The sequence below is a fragment of the Arachis hypogaea genome, chromosome 1 (assembly GCF_003086295.3).
Source record: "Arachis hypogaea cultivar Tifrunner chromosome 1, arahy.Tifrunner.gnm2.J5K5, whole genome shotgun sequence".
Classification (NCBI taxonomy): domain Eukaryota; kingdom Viridiplantae; phylum Streptophyta; class Magnoliopsida; order Fabales; family Fabaceae; genus Arachis; species Arachis hypogaea.
In genome coordinates this window covers 53,346,860-53,359,024 of record NC_092036.1, presented here as the reverse complement: position 1 = coordinate 53,359,024, position 12,165 = coordinate 53,346,860, and the positions used below count along the sequence as shown (strand labels likewise).

Genomic DNA, 12,165 nt, shown 5'->3' with positions numbered 1-12,165 from the left:
TATATTAAACGTATATTTTATACTTATATCGTTTATTGTTTGATTAACTTAGAATAAAAACTTGGCAAAATTTTTTTAATATTTATTTTGAAATAGAGAATACCAAAATTTTTAGTGATTAGATAAATTAATATCGAAAGTATTGTAACAAATTGGTCATATCTTTAAAACATATATGATAAAAATTTAAAATCTACAATTTTCACGTCGGAATTGTATAACAAAGAGACTTCAAAAGAAAAAGAAAGAAAATAGATTCAGAAGAAAATATGCATGGTTATAATTAACAAATAAATATAGATTATGCTAAATATATTTTTTTTAAGTTTATAAATGTATCAGGGTCACATGTCAAACGTATATATTTTCAGTATTCTCATATACAAATATTATTAACCATTAATTTACAATATTAAACTTTTGATATAGGTTTTCACAAAAGTATAAAAAGAACAGTATTAAATTACATTGGTCAATAAATGACTTTAATTTTTGTACTTTTAACTTATGAAAAATTAAAATATTAATATTTGATATAATTTTAAAAATTAAATTATTACTTTTTAAAAAGTTTTTAAAATTCTTATGAATAAGTTAAAAAAATAGTGTTTTTGAAAATTTTTTAAATATAACAAAAAAATTTTACTCCATAATAAAAAAGAATTTATTTTTATATAAATTTTAATTTCATGATTTATAATGACTTTTTTTTTAATGAAATTGAATTCAAATTTTTAATTTAAAATACGTTTTAAATCAGTACATTATCTTCTTTAACAACTTCATCATTGAAAAAACTATTTTTTCAATAGAAAAAAATATTTGTTCCTTATAATACTTAATAAAGATCTCAACAACATCATTGAAACAACAAAATATTTTTTTTCATACAACAAAAGTTTTGAGTCTACACTTTTTAGTATATATTTATTTCTTCCCATACAATATTTTATTGTGTTGCTCTGAACTATGACTGGACATACTCTACCAAACCCACTTGCACTAAAATAGATAAATCGATCACCAATAGCCAAGGACTTTCAACTTTTATAGTACATGGTCAAAATTACTATTTAATAGGATTACCACCACAAGAAAGTACAACAAAATTTGCACAACATTATTGGTAGTCGAAAAATATATTTTCGATTAGGATAAGCTAATTCGAAATATTAAAGAGATGATTGGGATAGAAGTATATGTTGAAAGGGTGCACGTGCAAGTATTAATTGAGAGTTATTCGACACAAATTTGATATTGGACACCTTATTAAATTGAGCAAACATGATCGAGCAAACATTTGAATGAGAAATCGAGTCGGAGTTCAAAAGGAAAATCAGACGGTTACATTGACAGGAAAAGTTAAAGGCTTTCACCATATGAAGAATTTATGAGTAACATTTATTAGCAAAAGAGCGGGAACGGTTACTTGGGAGTGCGCATACAAGACAGCACCATGCCATTAATGACCGGTTACAGAAGTAGACTATAAATATTAGAAAATTTTAGGAAATAAGGGTTGAAATTTTGCTTCAGAAATTACCCGAGCACACTCACATTCCAGAGACTTTCTGAGTCTGCTTCGAGTCAGTTCTCTGTAGGGTTTCTTCCCTATGTCTTTATTTTCCATTTAAATTTCCTGTAAACTTTATCTTTCAAGCAACACTACAACAAATAAGGGTTTTCACAACGGTCAAAAACCGCTGTCATAGATCAGAAAACCGTTCCTAAAACTTTAGGCAATGCTTTGGCAACGGTTTTTGACCTGTGGTATATGCGGCAGTTACCAATGCTCAAAGCCAACGGTTTTTTACCTAAGGCAACGACAACCAAAAAACCGTTGCTATAGTTACTGGCATAGACAACGGTTTTGACAACAATTTTTAAAGAACGGTTTAAAACCGTTACTGGATAAGCAATAGTTTAAAACCGTTCTCTTTGATGACATAACAATTTAAAACCATAACTAGATAGACAACGGTTTTAAATTGTTGTAATTTTATTGTTCATAAAGACAACGGTGTAAAAGTGTTGCCTTTGGTGGTGTTTTTTGCAACGATTTTAATACCATTGTCATTTTGTAGCTGTCTTTGATAACGGTTTTAATACCATGGCCTTTTGTGACTTTTGACAACGATTTTTTTATAACTATATTATTCTTTATTTACAATAGTTTTCTCATGTTGCATTGAAATTAGTTCCAACTATTTTTTTTTAATTTAATGTCAATAAACAAGGTTAAACTATTTGAATCAAATTACTAAAGAAAACTAATTGAACACTTACCATAAAAAAAATAAACATTTATACACTTAGTGAACCAAACCAAAAATTTCCGGATACAATATAGTTGTATCAGTGTTGGTTACAAGTAATTCCAGATATTTTCTAATTATCCCAGGAAAATAAGCTTAAAAAACGCCAACCCTAAAAAAGAATTCAATCTTCCTCTAAAGAGTTTTATCAATGCTGGCAGCGAAAAATAATTCTCCCAATAGTTTCCCATATTTTCAAAAAACAGAAACACCTGCAGACAACAAGGAACACAAGCTCTTAACTGGGGAAAAAATGAAGCATTTTGAATCAGTAAAATACAAAATAAAGAACAATGGCATGCATATAACACGTATCACTAGCACAATGGATACAAGCACATAGGTACTTAACAAATTCAATTCTTAATAAGGCATCAAAAGGATCAAGCAACCATAGTGTAGTTATTTTCAAGCATGATTGTTATAGCCAGTAAGAAAAGCAATATTTGCATTGCTAATAAATAAGCTTCTTAATACATCAAATCAAAAGGTTGTACTTTATAAAAGATATTAAATCCAAGAACTTCTTTGCACTGAAAGCACCACATAAGGTCACAAGACCCACCTCCCCCTCCTGTCCCCTCCTTTGACACTACCAGAAGGTAAACTAACAGCAGCAATAAATATAATAGCAAATTTTAGACTTCAGATTCAAGCATACTTATTCAAACATACCTAAAAGAAACCAGTCTCATCACCCCTTTGTCAACATCAGCAGTTGCTTTGCTTAGTATAGTCTCTCACACAAAGCAGAAAACTTAGACCACCAGCCCCACCTTGCGATAGCCAGTTAAACATGAAATCTTATCCACTAAATTAAATTGATAGCACATGAACTCTTATTTCTTCCATGTAACTGCAAAGAGATGATTAAACAAGACTAAATATGAATGGAAAAGGTTTAGAACTAAACAAATTGCAACTGAAGCTCATGTTGTGTTGCCCCTAAATACATAATGAAGATAGAACAGTCTCATAATAAAAAAATAACATTCTTCAAGAGTGTAGTGTTGTCAGCTTAAGATAGAGCCAAATTATGACCAGCCTACGTGTAAATCGATGACTATGCACATTGATAAAAGAAAAATGTTTCCAAGTACCCACATGAACTATAAATTCTATACTCACAGGTTGTTTCTATTGAAATGATTAGATTATGTGCACAACAAACAAACAAAAAAGTGCCAAAAGAAAAAAGGAAAAAAAATACAATGGTGCTAACTTGTTCAAGGTAAATCAATAATGGATGAAGACAGAGTCTATCACATTTCAAACAAGCAGCTTTACAGGTAAGCTACCAAGGTTGAAATGCTGGTCAACACAGAGGAATTAAATAGAAATTGAAATGATCAAGAGAAGGTTAAAAGGAGACACACCCAGTAAAATGCTGTCAATTCCACCATGCTGGGACTGTCTGTCTTCAAGGATTATCAACTATTGTAGCTGTAATTCGTAATTGTCTTGCCTATTCTTAGTCTCCATTCCGCTTCCAGAAAGCTCTTCTCCACAGAACTTCAAATCCTCTTTGAATATTTGGGCAATCTTCTCTAGAATTCTAAGATTTTTACTTGAGTCATTCAGGCCATCAAAATCAAATGCAGCAATTTTACTTGAGCCATTCAGGACATTGAGAGAATCAACTCAGAATTTCCAGCCACTTTAAATGCTAACAAAATAAACCAATGAACAATTAAGAAACAACCATTAACATTAACATTATGCTCCATAAAACAACTTAGCTTAATTTCAAACCAAATTGAATTAAAACAAAACTTCTATGCTTAACTTTTTACATAGAGAGAACATATTCAGCTAAATAACTCTTTAATTTATAACAGAAAATAAGCTAAATCCAAACAGACACCGTAACCGAACCTCAGCGGACGAGGTGGGGGACGGCGTAGTGGACGCAAGCGGAGAGGAGAGCACGGAACAGCAGCAGATGACAGAGTATGAACTGATGGCAAAGCAGAACTATTTTCTCCTAACATTGCTCAGAACAAAATCTCATTAAAGAAAAAAATTCAATCAACAAAGTAACTAATGGCAGAACCAGCCAACATCATCATAGTAACAATCAACAATCAATAAAATTCATAATAAGCAAAACCAATTCATAAACCAAACAAAATGAAATCATGTGGTTCTTCCCAAATGATTTTACCATAATAGAAGAATAGTCTTTATAGTTTATACCTCAAAGCAAACAGGGCAATTGTGATGCATTGCTCTTTTCAAACAGCGATGACCATCTTCCAATCATTTAGAGTAGCAGCACCCTAAAACATATAATAATTAATTTACAAGGATCAAGAAAAAAAAGATATAACTATGAAGAGAAAACAGGAAAAAAAATAAGGAACAATGAATGAAACTCACCACATTTCTCACCTCAATCCACCATTCACAGCAACATCATTAATCAATTACTCACCTGATGCTTATTGATGCACCGAGCAGCGATGGATGAATTTATAGAAAAACAAAGTCTTAGAGTTTTATAAAAATTTCGACAGCATCACCTCAAAAATTCGGACTTAAACCACCCTTACGGGTTCCCTCCTTCTCAACAGTTTACCAGCCTTTCATCAGCAATTATCAAACAAACAGGTTCTCAATAATCAACATATTTTATCACCATTTGGTTCCACTCATTGTAAAATTATTTATAAACCATAAAAATTACTACTTTTAGTTAAGAAATCAATTTTAGGTACTTAGTTTAGAAATCTAAACTCAATCTATTTATCATTCATCAAGCCTCAATCTCATAAATTACTCATTATAATTTGATTCAACCACCAATCACAACATTGTAAAGTAAAAAAAAAAAAAAAAAAAAAAAAAAAAAAAAAAAAAAAGCAGAACTTCCGACAAGCATTCATCCCCAAACAACGTTGTAAGATGCACACAGGAGCTAAACAAATTTCAATTCACACGCACGTAATCATCATCATACCAGTCACATTCACAGCCATAACCTAAACTCAATAAACTAATTGAAACACTAGAACATCATCTCAAAAACTAATCCAAATTTTACATCCTCAAACCAAGCTTATTTCTGCCAATTAATCACACAAGACATTTATAAATTATTTGCAGATACTCACTAAACTTCAATGATATTCATAAATTAAAACTGTTAACTTTAAAATAAATTTCCTACCTCTGAGTGTCGAAATTAGAAGAAATTCGAGACGGGTTGTGGCGGCAATTGCTGAACCAGCGTAAACAGCAGCAGAAACAGGGGCCGAGCAAGGACAGTGGCTCCAATAGTGGCATTTTCCGGCGTCAATGGCGGTGTTCCCCGGCGACCAGCGGTGCAGCGACAAAACCTCCCTCTCCTCTGCGAGTTTCTCCTCCCTCTCCACGTTCTGTTCATCCCATCAACAGTAGCAACTTCTAATCATTGGCAATGAGACAGCCTCGTTCTCCTCCTTCTCCGTCAGAGCATCCTTCGCGCGTCACTCCCCTGGTTCTCTCTCTCTCGGACGCGTCTTCTTCAGCAGCGGCGATAACCCCGAGCAGAAACGGCGACGGCTTCGCAGCTTCCTTCTCCCTCTTCTGTTCGCGCATCCTTCCTCCTTCTCTGCCACAGCGTTGACGGCGACTGCGACGGCTAGGGTTCGACAGTGACGGTGGTGGCGTCTTCGACGGCAAGCTCGACAGCGACCAGGCGCGACAAAGCTGGCGGCGTCCTCTCCACCATCGCGTTTCCCGCAGCGGCAGCTCTCTCCCTCGCACGGTCAGATTGACGGTGACATGACGGCGACGACGCGTGTGATGGGCTCCATGGCGGTGAGGAGCGACGTCGGTGCGCTCTTCTCCCTCTCCTTCCCTTCTTCTTCCTCGTGGGGTTTAACTTTCTCTCTTCTCTCTGTGTTTCTCTTTTCTCAGGAGAGGTGGAGTTCTAAAGTTACTTTTTTCGATTGGTGGATGCTACGGTAAAGTTGTCAATTTAATTTTTTGTAAAGACGTTTTTTATCTTGTGTTGTATCATTAAAAGTATTGTTTAAAAAGAAAGTGTTATCTTTAATTATCAACTTGGTTCTGATACCAATTTTTTACAAAATTTTTATTAACTTTTTGAATAAATTTATAATTTGTAATAATTTGCAACTTCATAATCTAGAGTATTTAATCATTTCTCTTGTATTTGTTAAATGATTATCTATTACTAGTTCAAAATTTCTTTTATTTTTACACTTTTTCTTGTTTATCTTTATTTATTTTAGAATTTTTGCAAACTCTATCATTGATTCATCACTATTTTCTAGAGATTCTATTAATTTTTCTAGCTCTTCAACTTCCTTTTTTAACTTGTTATAGATTATTTTTAGAGCTTTAAATGCTCTTTGATTTATTTCAGAAAACTGTAAATAATTCAAACGATTTTCTCTTTCAAAAAGCTCTTGTTTCTTATCTTGATAAGTTACATATATTTCTTCCTTATTTATTGTCATAATTTAGTATTTAGGGTTTCATTTAATTTTTTGAACTTTTTTTGTTAATTCTTTTATTTCAGAGTTTTCTTCTTTAATTTTTAATTTAGATAAACTTAAAGGACTATTGATTTTAGATTCTCTTATTTGAAAATTTGATGAAACCGATCTTTTTGATGGTTCTTTTAATAATAGAACTGGGTTTTCAATAGCTTTATATTTTGGTATTTCTGTTTTTACAATTTTCTGAAATAATTCATCAACATAAATTCTTTCTCTATTTTTAAATATTATACTATGATGACTATTCGTTAAAGCATAATTTATTGCATATGTAATTGAAAATGGTTCATCATCTTGTTCCATTAAACTTTTTCTATGAAAATTATAAGCTAAACTTATAGATCTACCAAGATTTTCGGTTGATAGAGGTATGGCATATCCAAGATGGGCATTAAATTTAACATTTACATTTGCCAAATTTCCATGAACAATTCTAATTATTTGATCTATTGGATCATCAGTAATTCTTTTATCACAGATTGCTAAACTTATTGGTGAATTAATTCCTTTCATATATGTAGATTTAATTAAAACTTGTATAGTACTAATATGAATCCATCCAATTTTAGATCTCTTCTGTTGATCCTTGATTTTCTCAATCTGTTTACTTAATTCTTCATCATTTATCAAGGATATTTCAAGTTCTCCATTAGCAGATTTTATTTTTACAGGGGCTTCAAGTTGAATTTTTCCATAGTATATTATATTTTTTCTATTAAAAACTTCTTTTAAGAGATTTTGTTTATTAAAATTTTCATTTGATTTGAGATTTAGTTCTGTTTTTAGAACAGCCTGTTTTTCATTATCTAATAAAGCAGTTAATCTATAATAATCAGATTCTTCCGTTAATTCTAAGCTTTCTAAATAATTCATAATTAAGAGATTAGGATAAAGGCGTACCTTTATGGAGAAAAACTTCCTTTATTTAGTATATTTTACATAAGATGTTTTTATCTCCAGATGGGAGATTATAGATATTAACTTCAGAGGGGAGTTTAAAACTATTTTTTCCTAAGGGAATTCTTTTGTCAGACTACAGAATCGCCTCGGCAGCTTCCTCCTTGCTCTCCTAGCATATGAGTACTCTTAGCCTTCTGCTTTCTGTTTTCTGATACTTCTTCAATTGTCTAAGCACTCTATTTATAATGGTTGGGTCTGATGGGCAATTCCCATCCTTACCCTTCTTATGACGTCATTGCTTACGTCATTGTTTTATTATCTTGCACCAGCTACATTGTTGGTGCTCTATGACTTAAGCGCTTACGTCATTATACAATAATATTGAGGGATGCTTCAGATGCGCTGTCCTCTTCTTTTATCATGTGGGTGGATGTACTGTCCTCTTCTTTTATCATGTGGATGGATTCCATTTCATTATTGCTTTCTTCAGATATTTCTGAGGCACATAGCTGGCACTTGTGGTCTTCTCTGTCTTTTATCAAATAGCAGAGATTCCTTTTTATCCCTTCAGGGAGTTTTTCTAGGAGTCCGGATAGATTATAGAATGCAGATTCAAATTTCACCAAGAGTCTCATCTCTCTTTCTTCAATTTCATTTCTTTTACTGGACACAAGCAGAGTATTTCTGCTTTTATAATTAATTCTTGTATGAGATTCTCTCGTTATTTTTTGAGTTCTTTCAAAAACCCTTGCTAATGTGCTGGCTAGTCTTTCTTCATGACTGTAGATTGCTAAATCTTGAATTTGATCAATTGGTTGAAAGTTTCCTGGGAAGACGGACATGAATACTACTTGGTGTGCTAGAACTAAGCACTCTTCTTCTTCATTAAAAATAGGTTGACTATTTGTAAATTTTAGGGATATATCCCTTGGATTTACATTGTCAATCATATTTTTAAATCTCTTCACTGCATCAACGAATCCTACAGGAAACTCACTAATAATTTTTAGATCATTAAAAATTAAAACTGTATCAATTAATCTATACTGGAAAAATTGATAAGTGTCAGATGGGGAAGCCTCTGGAAAAATAACCAGCTTTGTTAGCTGTTCTTTGGCAATAGGATAGTATCCCAAACTTGCCCTTTTTTCTTCAATCCAATTTAGGACTATATTAAGGGTTTCTCTGAGATTTGATCTACAGACCCTTTTCTTTTCTTTGATTTCAGCTCTTGTAGGAATGTTTCTCATTATTCCTGTTCTCTGGGCTTGAATCGGAGTTTTATCTGCTCTTTTTAGGGTTTGTTCTGGATGAAGAGCTTCATATTCCCTGAAGGATTCTTTTGCATCTTCTAGTGTTGAAAATCCTCCTTTATAAACTATCTTTGATTGATGTGTAAATGGTGCTACTTTTTTCCAGGCATCATATACTCCTTTCATGGGGCCATTATAAATCACATAATATTTTTTGTCTTATGTGGATTTTTTAATAATTTCAGCAATTGTTTTATTTTTCTAAAATTTTTTCTTCACCTGGTTTGTCCACCATGCTTAGCTGGCTGAACTCTGATGGTTTTGCTTGTTGTGTTGATTCCATTGCTTGAATGGCTTTCTTGAGGGATTGGATATGTGCCCTTATTTGCAGACAATGCTTGCATTCTTCGAGTTCTTGCTGATATTTTTGAATTTAATGCGTTGTAGACGAACTCCATTCCCTTGTCAATGTATCTGCAATAATATTTTTGTCACCCTTAATATATTCAATTTTTATTGGGTATTGTAACAAAAATAATTGCCATCTTACCAATCGTCCATGATTATAATCAACTTTTAAATTGTATCGAATGAAACCTGTTAGGTAAATTGAGACTGTCCTTAATGTAAATTCTTTGGGTAATAAATCAATTTTCCATTTTTTAAGAGATTTAATTGCTGCTAGAGTTTCCTTTTCATGAGTTGTATATCTCTGTTCTGTTGGAGTAAAAGTCCCTGAAATATACCTGCAAAGTAATTCCTTTGGGGAATATTTAGAATCTAGTGATTCTTTTTCTTGTTCTAAACTTTTTATAGCTTTCTTAGCTTTTAGACATCCTGACCAGGTTATGTCTGAAGCATCTGTTTCTACTATTAAGTAGTCGTTTTCTACTGGAATATAGAGTTCCGGAAGCTTTTCACATAATTTTTTGATCCTTTGAATTTACATACTATCTTTTTCTTCTCATTTCCATTCTTTTTTAGTACTTATTTTTGGAAATAAGTTTTTTGTGTATTCTGTTATATTCTTTAAAAATCCTTGATCAGAAATATAATTTATACACCCTAAAAATCTTTGTAATTGTTTTCTATCCTCTATTTTATTAGAAAATAAATTTACCTTTTCTAAAATATTTGGTTGAAGTTTTAGCTTTCCCTGAGTGGACAAAATTAACCCAAGAAACTCTATTTCTTGTCTTGCAATTTTTGCTTTCTTTTTGCTAAGGACTAATCCTTTTTCTTTACATCTTTCTAAAACTATTAACAATTTTTGAAGATGATCTTCTTTATCCTGTTTTGTGAAAATTAAATTCATTTAGTTCTTTTAGATTTTCTTCCATAAATCTTTGATAGATACATGGGGCTTGTTTTAATCCGAATGGTAAAACATTCCATTCATAGAGCAACACACTTGTTGATTCTTTTGTTGGGCAAGTAAAAGCAGTTAATTTCTTTGTTTCTTCATCTAAACGAAGTTGCCAATATCCTGATTTTGCATCAAGAGATGAAATCCAAGTTGCTCCCTTGATTTTTTCTAAAATAGAATCTTTTCTAGGAAGTTTATGATCATCACCAACAGTTGCTTCATTCATTTTCTTATAATTTATTACCATTCTTCGTTTTCATCTTTTAATTTCATTATTGTTCTCGACGTAAAAGGCTGGAGCCGCATGAGGACTTTTACTTAATCTTATAATTCCTTTCTCTAAAAGATCTTTGCATTCTAATGAGAACTCTTCTCTATCTCTTGCGGAATAAGGAATTTTATTTGGAACATTTATTTCTTTTATAGGATCTTTTAATTTAATGCTTACTAATTCCTTATTTGTATTCTTAATATCTAAAGGATTTTCAGTGCAAACTTCATCCAAAAGTTCTTCTATCTTTATTTCAAGATTATTTTTTGGGATATTTATCTGAAAATATAAATTCAAATAGCATATTTCTAATATAGAAAATATTTTAAATTTTAAAATCTTATCTATAGTAGTAGTTGGTATCTTTATACGTTTTGATTTTTGATTTATTGAAGAATCGTGTGGAGCTTTTAAAACTATATATGTTAATTCTTGAATGAAAGGATGATATAGTTTTAAGAAGTTATTTCCTATGATAAAATCCATCCCAGAATCTATCATGTATATGGATGGAACAATAAACCTATAATTTTGAATAAATATTTCAACCATTTCTGCTTTTTGGTCAATTTTATGTATTGATTTGTCAGCTATTCTAACTCTTAATGGTTTCTTTAATTTTTTCCACTCAAGTTTTATATTTGTATTAGCAAAGCATTGTGTTTCTCTAGTATCTATGAAAGCATTTATAAACTTTTCTGTTATTTTTATAGTAATAAATGTGGCATTATTGCTCAGTCTCTGAGTCTGTTTCTGAGACATATTCAAAAATATAGTCTAAGTTATCATCTGATTCTTCTAATGGTTCCATGAAACAAGACTTAGCAATTTCTAATTGTTTGGTAAGGTCTTTTTTATCTTTCCTTTTTGGACATTCATTTGCATAGTGTCCTTCTTCTTGGCAATACCAACACTTGCAATTTTCTTTTTTATTTGGGCAGTAGTTATTTTTTTTTATTGTTATTTATTTTTCTAAAATACCTCTTTTTTCTCCAGTTTGGATAGTATTTTCTTTTTCTAAATTGATATTTTCTTTTTCTTTGAAAATTTTTATTAAGACCATATTTTTGAGGTATTTCTTCATTATCCTGACAGCAAATTCTAATTATATTTTCAAATCTTTTTTGAGTTGCTTCTTGCATACAACGTTCTTTTATTTCCTCTCTTATTGCAGAAGTTGCTCCGCCAAAATTATTTTCAATTGTTCCTCTATTTATTTCTCTTATAAATCTTCCCATTATAAATTCATTAGCAGGGTATGGAAGTTTTGTTATATACATACTAAGATAATGGTTTTTATCTTCTTCTTTTAGTTTATAATAATGTATTCTGTATTCACATATATAAGATTCCACATTGCATAAATCATATATTTGAATATTAGCTAAATGGTTTTTTGCTTCTTGATATTCTTTGTTATAGACTTCTTGTCTATGATCTATAATATTTTTTCCAAAAAATTCTTTATACAGAATCATCATTATATGTAATATCTTATCGTAAACTGTTGTTTTTGTCGCTAATTCTTCTATTATTTAGTTTTCTATTGATG

At 31.3% G+C, this 12,165-nt stretch overlaps 1 long non-coding RNA gene across 2 annotated transcripts; it reads right to left on the bottom strand.

The window, feature by feature from the left end:
• Positions 1 to 2,261: 2,261 nt before the first annotated feature.
• LOC112804128 (uncharacterized) lies at positions 2,262 to 6,294 on the bottom strand. Of its 2 annotated transcripts, XR_003202749.3 has the most exons (6): positions 5,485 to 6,259; positions 4,512 to 4,594; positions 4,191 to 4,299; positions 3,692 to 3,981; positions 2,991 to 3,171; positions 2,262 to 2,527 (listed from the first exon to the last, which is right to left on the bottom strand). It is a non-coding gene; the product is annotated as an uncharacterized lncRNA (long non-coding RNA). The 2 variants fall into 2 exon arrangements; XR_003202748.3 differs by lacking the exon at positions 4,191 to 4,299 and having other exon boundaries at positions 5,485 to 6,294.
• Between the last annotated feature and the right edge of the window lie 5,871 nt (positions 6,295 to 12,165).